Genomic DNA, 12,162 nt, shown 5'->3' with positions numbered 1-12,162 from the left:
TGCTTTCAGCTTAGATCCCAGTCAGTGCAGCAGGTGTGGGCAAGGTGGAGGTAGGGGTGCTTTCTCCTTGTGCACTCCTGGCTTTCTCCCTCTGCTCTCCCTATCTGCTCTCCTGGGATGTTGGCTTGATGAGGCCACCCTCCGCAAAAGCTCTCACTCTAGTAGAGGCCTTCCCTCTAGGCTGCATGGGGCCTTCTGGGGGTCCTTGATGTTCCCACGAACAAATGTCCCCTCCCCTGTTCCTTCCCTCTGGGAGCCTCCTGCAGTCGCAGATGGCAGTCTTTAGGGGAGGGAGCGAAATTCTCTCTTACCCCATTCCAGCTCCTCTGAGGGGCCTCCAGCCTCTCACCCTCTGTTGTATGGCTGTGTGTCTCTCCAATGTTTTTTTCTGTTGTGTTAGGATGTCCTATGTTGAAGTAAGCAAGTCTCTTTTCATTGTATGTTGGAGGAGAGAGAATCCCCGGCAAGTTCACTCTGCCATGTTGCTGATGTCACTCCCCATTTTTGTTGTAATTTTTAAGAAAAGATTTTATTCTTAATCTTTGATAGTAGCAAATTCCTTTTGACATAGCTGTGAGAAGATCTCCTCTGCCTTGTGTATGCATTTCCTCTACAGTGGTTCTCAATGTTCACCTCTAAGGAACTCCTAATGATGCCAAAGATAGAGTCAGATACTCCTCTCCCCAGGGAGAGTGGATGTGAAGGAATTAATAAATATAATAACAATAGCACAACAATAGCAACTTTGCATTAAGCATTTACTATGAATCAAGTTAATGTTAAGGGCTTTACATACATTTTCTCATTGAATCCCCACAACAAAATTGGTTTCTTGGCGTAATTTCTAGAGAAGTTGTGGTTCAGAGTCCTATTTTTGTATAAGGTCTTGTCATCATCCTTTTGTATATTCAGTCTCTCAGGAAGGAATCAACCTCTGTGTTGTCAGTATCTTAAGCTGGGGGAGAGAGGAGTGGTATTCATTAGAGAAAGTGAAAGTTTATCTTTGACATTGGCTCATCCAACCAAAGAAAACTTTAAAGCAAATTAATAATGGAAATACAATTACAATTCAAAATGACAACTTTACATAATAGAATAACATAACCTTTGTTTCATGCCACTAATCCAGTGTCTTTCAGTTGACTTACTGGATAGGAATATAAACTCCTTCTACCTGAAGGACTATTGGAAGGAAGCAATGGCAACAGGAATCTAGGGCAACCCTTATGGGTGGGGGAGGTACAGGAAATTGGTCCAGTTATCTAGGAGGTCAGAGTCTTAATGGAACACCCTAGGGCAGGGAGGAGGAAAAACGTCAACAAAAATATAAGGGCACTTGTGGTTGAAAGAATTTAAAGTTGGGATCCTGAGGTTCAGAGGATGGAGTAATTGGGGGTTTCAGACTCTTCAGTGCATTCCAGACCCAGATCAATCGCAGAGTTTATCTTTCTGTTATTTACAAAAGGTTAAAGGGAGAGAAAATTAAAAGGAAGAAGCTAGGGCTGGCCTGGTGGTGTGGTGAAGTTCTTGCACTCTGCTTCAGAGGCCCAGGGTTCACCAGTTCACACCCTGGGCATGGACATATGCACTGCCTATCACGCCATGCTGTGGCAGGCATCTCACATTTAAAATAGAGGAAGGTGGGCACAGATGTTAGCTCAGGGCCAATCTTCCTCAGCAAAAGAGGGAAGATTTTTGGCATATGTTAGCTCAGGGCTAATCTTCCTCAAAAAAAGAGAAGAGAATATTTACACCTTAAGAGTTTCTAAATTCTGGAGGGATCAGATAGGGAGAAAAAGATAAATGTTTCAATTCTGGTTACAAAGATATAATTTACCAAAACTGCTATAAATCATAGTTAGCTTAAGAGAAAAGAGAAAAAGGTTTTGTTAAATCTGAAAAAAAATTAAAAATCAGCAATATACATTTTTTTAGGAAGATTAGCCCTGAGCTAACTGCTGACAATCCTCCTCTTTCTGCTGAGGAAGACTGGCCCTGAGCTAACATCCGTGCCCATTTTCCTCTACTTTATACGTGGGATGCCTACCACAGCGTGGCATGCCAAGCAGTGCCATGTCCACACCTGGGATCTGAACCAGTGAACCCAGGGCTGCAGAAGCAGAATATGCACACTTAACCACTGTGCCACCGGGGCGGCCCCAAAATCAGCAATATTTTAAATGAAAAGTCATAAAAATTAGAATCATCATTATCAGTTTATTCAGTCTCATGTAATCAACTCTTGATCTTGACCTTCCATTAGCAGTTTCATGAAGTTATCAGTTTCTCCATTAGAGTTTTGTAATTTCTTACCCAGTTCAGTTTTATGATCTGAAAGTTTATCAGAAACTAGTATTTCAGAGTAAGTGTCAGAGTCCTTTCCATGAATCTCTGTGAAGATGAAACATTTGCAAAAGCATCAGAGTACAACAGTAACTGTCTGTAAATCGCAAAAGACTTAAAAATTGCAATTGACAAAGAAACTTGGCTATTTTGTGCCATGTGACACTCTAAGATAATAACTAAAATTATGACTGATAACCAGGACAGATCAGAATTGTAGGAATGTTATATAATTTTTAGAACACTTATATCAACAACATTTACCCACACAATATCTTAGGTCTCTATGAAACAATGCTTAGTTATCCATTTAACCAAAGTGATGACAGAAAATGTTAAAGGCAAACACAGATAGTTAGAAAAAAACACCTTTAGTTTTCTTAATAGAGGGATCTCAGCCTTTTTGAACATAGGAAATTATTTTGAGAATATAGATTTTTGGTCTTTTATGTAGATTCACTCAAAAGTAAAGAAAAACTTTTCAAAATTTCTTTATTAAAAGCAGACTCAAAGTCCACGAAAATTATCCCTTTAAGAGAGAGACAAAACCAAATTCCAATTTTGCACGAGCTGACTTTTGATAATAAAGTTTGTTTACTTAAATTCATTTTAATCTTAGCCAACTTGACCATACACAAAGCTCTTCCCTTAGAGTTTTTCTTCCATAAACCTTCTATAACCTTTTTAACAAACAAAAATATCTTTATTTCTTATACTTTCTTTACTGAAAACATGCATCTCACTTTCCTTGAATACAAAGATATTTTCTTTACTAAGTTTTAGTAAAGTTGATTTTAGTAGGGTTTTTTTCTATTTTATTTTTTATTGAGGTTATGATAGTTTACAACCTTGTGAAATTTCAGTTGTACATTATTATTTTTCAGTCATATTACAGGTGCACCACTTCACCCTTTGTGCCCACCCCCCAAGCCCCCTTTCCCTTGGTAACCACTAAACTGTTCTCTTTGTCCACATGTTTAACTTCCACATATAAGTGGAGTCATACAGAGATTGTCTTTTTCTATCTGGCTTATTTAACTTAACACAATACCCTCAAGGCCCATCCATGTTGTTGTGAATGAGACAAATTTATCCTTTTTTGTGGCTTAGTATTCCATTGTATATATACACCATATCTTCTTTATCCATTATCAGTCAATGGGCACTTAAGTTGCTTCCATGTCATAGTTATTGTATATAATGCTGCAATGAACATAGGGGTGCCTGTGTCTCTTGGAATTGCTGAGTTCAAGTTCTTTGGATAGATAACAAGTAGTGAGATGGCTGGATCATCGGTATTTCTAGTTCTAATTTTGTGAGAAATCTCCATACTGTTTTCAATAGTGGTTAAACCAGTTTGCATTCCCACCAGCAGTGTATAAGGGTTCCTTTTTCTCCACAACCTCTCCAACATTTGTTACTTTTGTTTTGGTTTTTAGTCATTCTAAGGGGTGTAAGGTGACATCTTAGTGTAGCTTTGATTTACATTTCCCTGATGATTAATGATGATGAGCATCTTTTCATGTGCCTATTGGCCATCCATATATCTTCTTTGGAGAAATGTCTGTTCATGTCCTCTGCCCATTTTTCGATTAGGTTATTTGATTTTTTGTTGTTGAGTTGTGTGAGTTCTTTATACATTATGGAGATCAACCCTTTGTCAGATATATGATTTGCAAATATTTTTTCTTAATTGGTGGGCTGTGTTTTTGTTTCAATCCTGTTTTTCCTGGCCTTGTAGAACTCTTTAATCTTATTAAGTCCCATTTGTTTATTTTTTTCTATTGTTTCCCTTGTCTGAGAAGACATGGTGTCTGAAAAGATCCTTTTACGACTGATGTCAAAGAGTGTACTGCCTATATTTCCTTCTAGCAGTCTTACAGTTTCAGGTCTTACCTTCAAGTCTTTGATCCATTTTGAGTTTATTTTTGTGGATGGTGTAAAAGAATGGTCAATTTTCATTCTTTTACATGTGGCCGTCCAGTTTTCCCAACACCATTTGTTGAAAAGACTTTCTTTTCTCCATTGCATGTTCTTAGCTCCTTTGTCGAAGATTAGCTGTCCATAGATGTGTGGTTTTCTTTCTGGGCTTTCAATTCTGTTCCCTTGATCTGTGTACCTGTTTTTGTACCAGTACCATGCTGTTGTGATTACTATGGCTTTGTAGTATATTTTGAAGTCAGGGGTTGTGATGCCTCCAGCTTTGTTCTTTTTCCTCAGGATTGCTTTAGCTATTCTGGGTCTTTTGTTGCCCCATACGAATTTTAGGATACTTTGTTCCATTTCTGTGAAGAATGTCATTGGGATTCTGATTGGGATTGTGTCAACTCTGTAATTTGCTTTAGGTAGTATGGACATTTTAACTATGTTTATTCTTCCAATTCATTTGCCTGGAATCTCTTCCCATCTCTTTATGTCATCATCAATTTATTTCAGGAAAGTCTTGTAGTTTTCATTGTATAGGTCTTTCACTTCCTTGGTAAAATTTATTCCAAGATATTTTATTCTTTTCGTTATGATTGTGAATGGGATTGTGTTCTTGAGTTCTCTGTTCGTTATTAGAATATAGAAATGCTACTGATTTATGTAAGTTGATTTTGTATCCTGCAACTTTGCTGTAGTTGTTGATTACTTCTAGAAGCTTTCCAATGGATGTTTTAGGGTTTTCTATATATAAGATCATGTCATCAGCAAACAGCGAAAGTTTTGCTTCTTCATTGCCTATTTGGATTCCTTTTTATTTCTTTTTCCTGACTAATTGCTCTGGCAAAAACCTCAGAACTACATTCAATAAGAGTGGTGAGAGTGGGTACCCTTGTTCCTGTTCTCAGAGGGATGGTTTTCAGTTTTTCCCCATTGAGTATGATGTTGGCTGTGGGTCTGTCATATATGGCCTGTATTATGTTGAGGTACTCTCCTTCTATACCCATTTTATTAAGAGTTTTTATCATAAATGGATGTTGGATCTTGTCAAATGCTTTCTCTGTGTCAATTGAGATGATCATGTGGTTTGTGTTTCTCATTTTGTCAAGATGTTGTATCATGTTGATTGACTTGCAGATGTTGAAGCATCCCTGTGTCCCTGGTGTAAATCCCACTTGATCATGGTGTATGATCATTTTAATCTATTGCTGTATTCGGTTTGCCAATATTTTGTTGAGGAGTTTTGCGTCTATATGCATCAGTGATATTGGCCTGTAGTTTTCCTTCTTTGAGTTGTCCTTGTTTGGTTTTTGTATCAGGGTGATGTTGGCTTTGTAGAATGTGTTTGGAAGTGCTCCAGCTTCCTCAATTTTCTGGAATAGTTTGAGAAGGATAGGTATTAAATCTTCTTGGAATTTTTGGTAGAATTCTCCAGAGAAGCTGTCTGGTCCTGGACTTTTATTCTGGGGGAGGTTTTTGATTACTGTTTCAATCTCTTTACTTGTGATTGGTCTATTCAGATTCTCTATTTCTTCCTGATTCAGTTGTGAGAGCTTTTGCTGCAACCCAAATGAGTTGGTATGGTGTGTTTTCATTTTCACTTGTCTCCAGATAATATTTGATATGTTCTTTAATTTCTTCAATGATCCACTGGTCATTCAGTAGCATGTTGTTTAATCTTCACACTTGCCCCTTTCCCAGCTTTATTCTTGTAGTTGATTTCTAGTTCCATAGCATTACAGTCAGAAAAGATGCTTGATACTATTTCAATCCTCTTGAATTTGTTGAGGCTTGCTTTGTTTCTTAACACATGGTCTATCTTTGAGAACATTCCATGCACACACGAGAAGAATGTGTAACCCGCTGTTTTTGCAAGGAGTGTTCTCTATATACCTATTAAGTCCATCTGGTCTAGGTTTTCATTTAAATCTACAATTTCCTTGTTGACTTTCTGTCTGGATGATCTATCCATTGGTGTTAGTGGGGTGTTGAGGGCTCCTACTATTATCATATTGTTTTTGATATTTCCTTTCAGTTTTGTTAGTAGTTGCTTTACATACTTTGGTGCTCCTGTGTTGGGTGCATATATGTTCATAAGTGTTATGTCTTCTTGGTGGAGTGTCCTTTTATCATTACAAATTTCCCCTCTTTGTCTCTCTTTACCTGTTTTGCCTTGAAGTCTACTTTGTCTGACATAAGTATGGTGACACCTGCTTTCTTATGTTCACCATTAGCTTGGAGTATTGTCTTCCATCCCTTCACTTTGAGTCTGTGTTTGGGGCTGACGTGTGTTTCCTGGAGGCAGCATATTGTTGGGTTTTGTTCTTTAATCCATCCTGCCATTGTGTCTTTTGGAGAGTTCCATCCATTTACATTTAGTAGAGTGATTACTGAAATGTGGGGGCCTAAGGCTGCCATTTTGTTGCTCATTTTTTAGTTCTCCTGCATTTCCTTTCTTGTCCCAGGAATTTCAGACTACCAACTCAGGTAGGTAGTTTTCTATGTTGGTTTTCTTCTTATCTGTAATTTGTTTCTCCGTTCTAGTTACTTATTTAGCGGTTACCATGCGTTTTGTATAAAATATCTCATAGATGAGATAGTCCATTTTCTGATAGCCTCTTATTTCCTTAGACTAAGCTGGTTCCATCCCTTTCCTCTTCCCCTTCTAGGTTGTTATTGTCAGATCTTATTTTTTCTTCTTGTGTTGTGAGTTTCTGGTTAAAATGACAAGATTATATTTATTCTTGGTGTTTCCCTTCCTTTTATCTTTAATGTTATACTTACACATTTGCTAATCTGTTCTGATGGATAGTTGCAATTTTCTGATTTTGTCTTTCTATTTATCTCCTTTGCTCAGGGTTTTGTAACCCCTATCCCCCTTTTTTCCCCTAAGTATGAAGGTCTTCCTGAGCATTTTTTGTAGGGGGGTCTTGTGCCGATGAACTCCCTTAACTTTTGTTTATCTGGGAAAGTTTTTATTTCTCCATCATATTTGAAGGATATTTTCACTGGATAGAGTATTCTTGGCTTCAAGTTTTTGTCGTTCAGAGTTTTGAATATATCATTCCACTCTCTCCTAGCCTGTAAGGTATCTGCTGAGAAATCTGCTGACAGCCAGATGGGGGATCTTTTGTAGGTTCTTTTCTTCTGTCTTGCTGCCCTTAATATTTTCGCTTTGTCATTGACTTTTGCAAGCTTCACTACTATATGCCTTGGGGTTGACCTTTTAATGATGATAAAGTTTGGAGATCTTCTGTCACATGGGTTTCCAGCTCGCTCCCCAGTTTGGGAAGTTCTCAGCTAGTATTTCTTTGAACAAGCTTTCTGCCCCGTTCACCTTCTCTTCTCCCTCTGGGATACCTATAATCCTTATATTGCATCTCCTAATTGAGTTGGGTATTTCTTGGAGAGTTTCTTCATTTCTTTTTAGTCTTAGTTTTGCTCCTCCTCTATCTGAAGTATTTCTATATTCCTATCCTCCAAATTACTAATTCTGTCCTCCATATTATCAGCCCTACTGTTCAGTGAGTCTAGATTTTTCTTCACCTCTTCTATTGTGTTTTTCATTTCCAACAATTCTGATTGGTTCTTCTTTATATTTGCAAGTCCTTTTGTGCTGTAGCTCCTGATCTTGTTGAGTTGTCTATCTGTATTCTCTTTTAACTCATTGACTTTTTTAGTGATAGCTATATTGAATTCTTTGTCATGTAGGTTACAGATTTCTGTGTCTTAGGGATTGTTTTCTGGGTACTTGTCATTTTCCTTCTGTTCTGGAGATTTAATTTTTTTTCATATTGCTTGACGGCATGGATTTGTGCCTTCGCATAGAGATAGAGATCGGTTACTGCTTCCACTTGTTGCCACTGGGGGAGAGGGTGCAGCAGCTGTGTAATCCCACACCAACTAGGATCCCTGTCAGGTGTTCCTGACCAAGGCTGGACACCTCCTTGGGCTCACAGTGGCCCTGTGAGGTATCCCGTCAGCTGTGGGAACAATCACAAGGGGGCTTCAGGTTGTTGGTGCCTGCTCTCACAGACCCACCTAGACACACTCCCTCCTTAGGGTCTGCAGTGGTGTTATGGGCTTTCACAGCAGCTGGGAGCTGACTCACCTAGATTCACAGCTCTGCCACTGTCTGATCCTTCAGGATCTCACTTGCCCACTCTGGGCCACAGCAGAGCTATGGGCATCTAATGCAGCCAGTGGTTAGCACACCCAGCCATGCCACTTCTGCTCTTTGGTTGCCTGGCCTTTGTGGTTGGTGGGCAGGGCTTCTTCACTAGGGCTGATCAGAAGCTCTCCTTGTGGCTGGTGTGGGACCATGGATTTCCCCCTCGGACCAAGAAGCAGTTACACTGGGGCTCTGGATTGTCACAGCCTGCTCGTGCAGTCCTGCTGGATCTCACTTGCCCCCTCTGGGCCGCAGCAGGGCTGTGGGTGTTTAATGCAGCCAGCGGGTAGCTCACCTGGCTGAGCCACTTCTGCCCCAGCACCTCCCAGCTTTTGTGTTTGTTGGGCAGAGCCTCTCCACTAGGGCCAACCAGAGAATGTCCCTGTGGCTGCTGTGGGATCATGGATTTTCCCCTGGACTAAGGAGCAATCACTGGGTCTTAGGGCTGTAGTCACCCATTTCCACAGTCGTGCTGCCGATGCACACGCCGCCCCCCCCCCCCACCTCAGTGCCATGGCAATGCTATAAGTGTGTCAGCTAGGAGAGTCACTTGCTGGTACTAGGCTCTCTAGAGGCCTGGAGAGTTTTCCTCTATCTCCACCTCCTCCCTGGGGGTAGCCCATCCACCTTCCAATGTATAGCAGGGTGGGTCTCTCAGGCGTCCTGAGGTGCTGTGGGAGTATCCTCTATTGATCAGTGAATGTTCAATTAGTTGTAGTTTGAAGGGCGAGAGACAAAGAAAACTGCTCACTCCACCATGTTGCTGACATCTTCTAATTTTTAGTAGTTTTAATCACAAATATTAATTTGAATTTCAACCCTTAGAAACCTTAATTTTTAGTGAAAACTAAGAAACAAGTAATTATGAACTGTATTTTACATTATCATTCTTTGGCTTGGCAAGTTTATAAATACTTTTTATAATTTCTAGAAACATGCTACTCCATAGTACAATCTTTTTAATAAAACACAAGACATGCTTACTGATAGACCCAAATATCTTTTGGTTTCTCTGTAATATGAAGCCAAAAGTAGATAAACCTGTATTTTGTAATAAATGTCTAATATTTTAGCTTATTTGGAAATGGCTTAGATACTCAATAAATTTCTATTATTTAACTTAATTTAACAAAGCTGTAAGGTTTAAAGTTACCAAAAAGTTTTGAAGCTATTTTAAGTACATACACCATCAACACAGAATTATTGTCACAAAGTTCACCCAAAAACTTTCATCTTATTCATACGTATTTATTTTACTTATTTCCAATAATTATGTTTAGATGGCTCATGAAAAATTCATTAGACAAAATTACCTTATCATTTTAAGTTGTTATTTTTCTGACAACTTTGTAACATAGATAACATGAGCTTATTCGACCAGTAAACCCAGGCTACTTGTCTGCATCATATTCAATGCTGATAACTCTGAGGACATGCCTATTTTAATTAAGCCAACAAACTTAAACAAGCTTTTGTTTACCAAAGATTACTTTATATCACATTAACTTGAAAGACATTTGGGTTAGGTTCTATTACATTTAGAAATAATTTATATAAATGATTACTTTAAGCCAGTTAAATAGAGCTTTTAATTTGGCCATACCATGCAGAGGTAGAAAAATATCTCACATTGTATAGGTTTGGGCAACCCTATTGACTTTCATTAGCATGTTTAATTAACATTGTCTGAAGGGGAGATTTATATGCTGTCTTACAATATCAATACTGGGGTAATGTTTCCCTCAATGAGAAACAATGTCTATCCCCACAATACAATTTATAATACAATCATGCAAAAGAGATATAATCACTTAATTCCATAAACTCTTATACCCTAATCATAGCTTTCATTAGGACTTCATCAACAAGTTTGGGTCTTATAATATTAGATATGGGAAGCATTCCTAGTCAGACATAAGGTCTACTTTCAAAAAAAAAACCACTCAGGTAAAGTTGATATAACCTCTTCATATAACATTAGCTCAAATATTCCAATGCCATAAACCCTTATAACTTTATGTTTTTTTGAATCTAATTGTAGCCTGAATCAGGGTGTTAAGCCTAGTCATTAGTTTTTTTGTATTTTATTTTTAATTTTATCTTATATAGTTACCAATAAAACAATTATGATGAGAGCTCTCTAAAAATTTTTCCAATTTATAAGTTTTTCCAATTTAAATGATTCATTCTCTGCCCATTGACAAGTAGGATATTAATAGTAACTCATTCCAATAAGCCTTTTCTGGCATAACCATGAATGCAAAAAGAGAGTGCAAAAGAAGTGGTCCCCATAAGATCCAGACAGTTCCCCTAAAAATAGTCTAAGAAAGCAAAGGCCTTCATTGCACACGCGGAGTGCACTAACAAACAATGATGGTTGAGATGACAAAGGCCCTTATGGACTGGGACCCCATATGACAAACTGCCCTGAGAGCTGACACAGCCAGAAAAAGAAACTGCGTCTTGGAACCCCAGTCTATTTGACTGGCTGCAAAAATGCATGCCAGTATGTGCACCCTCTGGATGGCAGAGACCACAGAGGTCACATAGCCAAGCTATCAAGACATAGAACCAGACAAAAGAAGAAAAATCTCATGACAAATGACACAAAGACAGAGACAAGGAAAAATAGTAATCATCTCTAGGAGGAGAAACATCAATAAACCAATGAGTACTCAAACCAAATTTCCCAGAGTCATTGAGACCAAGAAGATAGCTTCACCAATATTTTCTCCTGCTGGTCTAAATTTAGAAAGGGAGAAAATAATCACTACTCTCACTTCCATTGCACCCTTCTGGCAGAGATCCTGGAGACTGATGTGGTAAGAACCCTTACCTCTGCTGGCTCTCTCAGCGGCAGTAGTCCCAGATTGAGCAGTGTCCAGCCAGTTTTCTCCCATCCTTGCTGCCAAACTGTAGGGGAGGAAGACAATTCCTCTACCCTCTAGGTCTTTCTGGCTTGTCTAATAATCAAATTGACATAAGACAGAGTAACAAGAGAAACTCAAAGTTTAATGACATCTACACACGGGAGAGACCCAGGAAAACTGAGTAACTTGCCAAAACGGCAGAAGCCACCACACCGTCTTACCGTCTTCAGCTAAAGACAAAGGAGGATGTTGGGGGTAATGGTTTGGGACTTCAAATGGGAGGAAGACAATTTACATGGAGATGGAAAAGCAAATGTTTGATAAGACGCTTGTTTGGCCATCCATAGACAATGTGACGCAAGTGACACAGAACTTTGATAAAAATGGGCTTAGCAAAGATCCTCCCAGTCTAACGACCTGTCTTAGGAGAGGTCTTTTATCTTAAATTCTTTTAGGCAGTTGGGGGAAGGTCAAACTTCTGTCACAGTCTTTTGTCCTTAAAAATAATCAAGCCAAGGAGACACATTTTGGGGTGGCAAATTCTCATCCCCTGCGCTAGCAAGACTATGAAACATCTCCGGCAAAGGAAGGATTTCAGCGCCTGCAGAGCTGCTTTTCAACCGTGGCACGTCACATCACTCATCTCCCCACCAAAATCACCACTCAGCCCAGCCTCACAAGCAGGAGGATCAGTTCCCCACATCCCACTAGGAAGCTCGCCAAGGTGGAGGGCGAATACAGCCCCTGATCTCAGACTCACAAGGCTAGCGTAGGGTCAGGAGCGGTGCCCCTGGCAGACGTGCGAGACCTTTGCGCGGCGGAGCTTTACGGTAATTCTGCGCTGCGGCCCCGCTC

At 39.4% G+C, this 12,162-nt stretch overlaps 1 long non-coding RNA gene across 1 annotated transcript; it reads right to left on the bottom strand.

The window, feature by feature from the left end:
- Positions 1-791: 791 nt before the first annotated feature.
- On the bottom strand, positions 792-12,088 carry LOC123278012 (uncharacterized). The gene is made up of 3 exons (XR_011495128.1): positions 11,274-12,088; positions 2,314-2,391; positions 792-955 (listed from the first exon to the last, which is right to left on the bottom strand). It is a non-coding gene; the product is annotated as an uncharacterized lncRNA (long non-coding RNA).
- Positions 12,089-12,162: the final 74 nt, after the last annotated feature.

The sequence above is a fragment of the Equus asinus genome, chromosome 17 (assembly GCF_041296235.1).
Source record: "Equus asinus isolate D_3611 breed Donkey chromosome 17, EquAss-T2T_v2, whole genome shotgun sequence".
In the NCBI taxonomy this organism is placed as follows: Eukaryota; Metazoa; Chordata; class Mammalia; order Perissodactyla; family Equidae; genus Equus; species Equus asinus.
The sequence above is the reverse complement of the archived record's forward strand: the minus strand, read 5'-3'. Positions and strand labels throughout refer to the sequence as shown.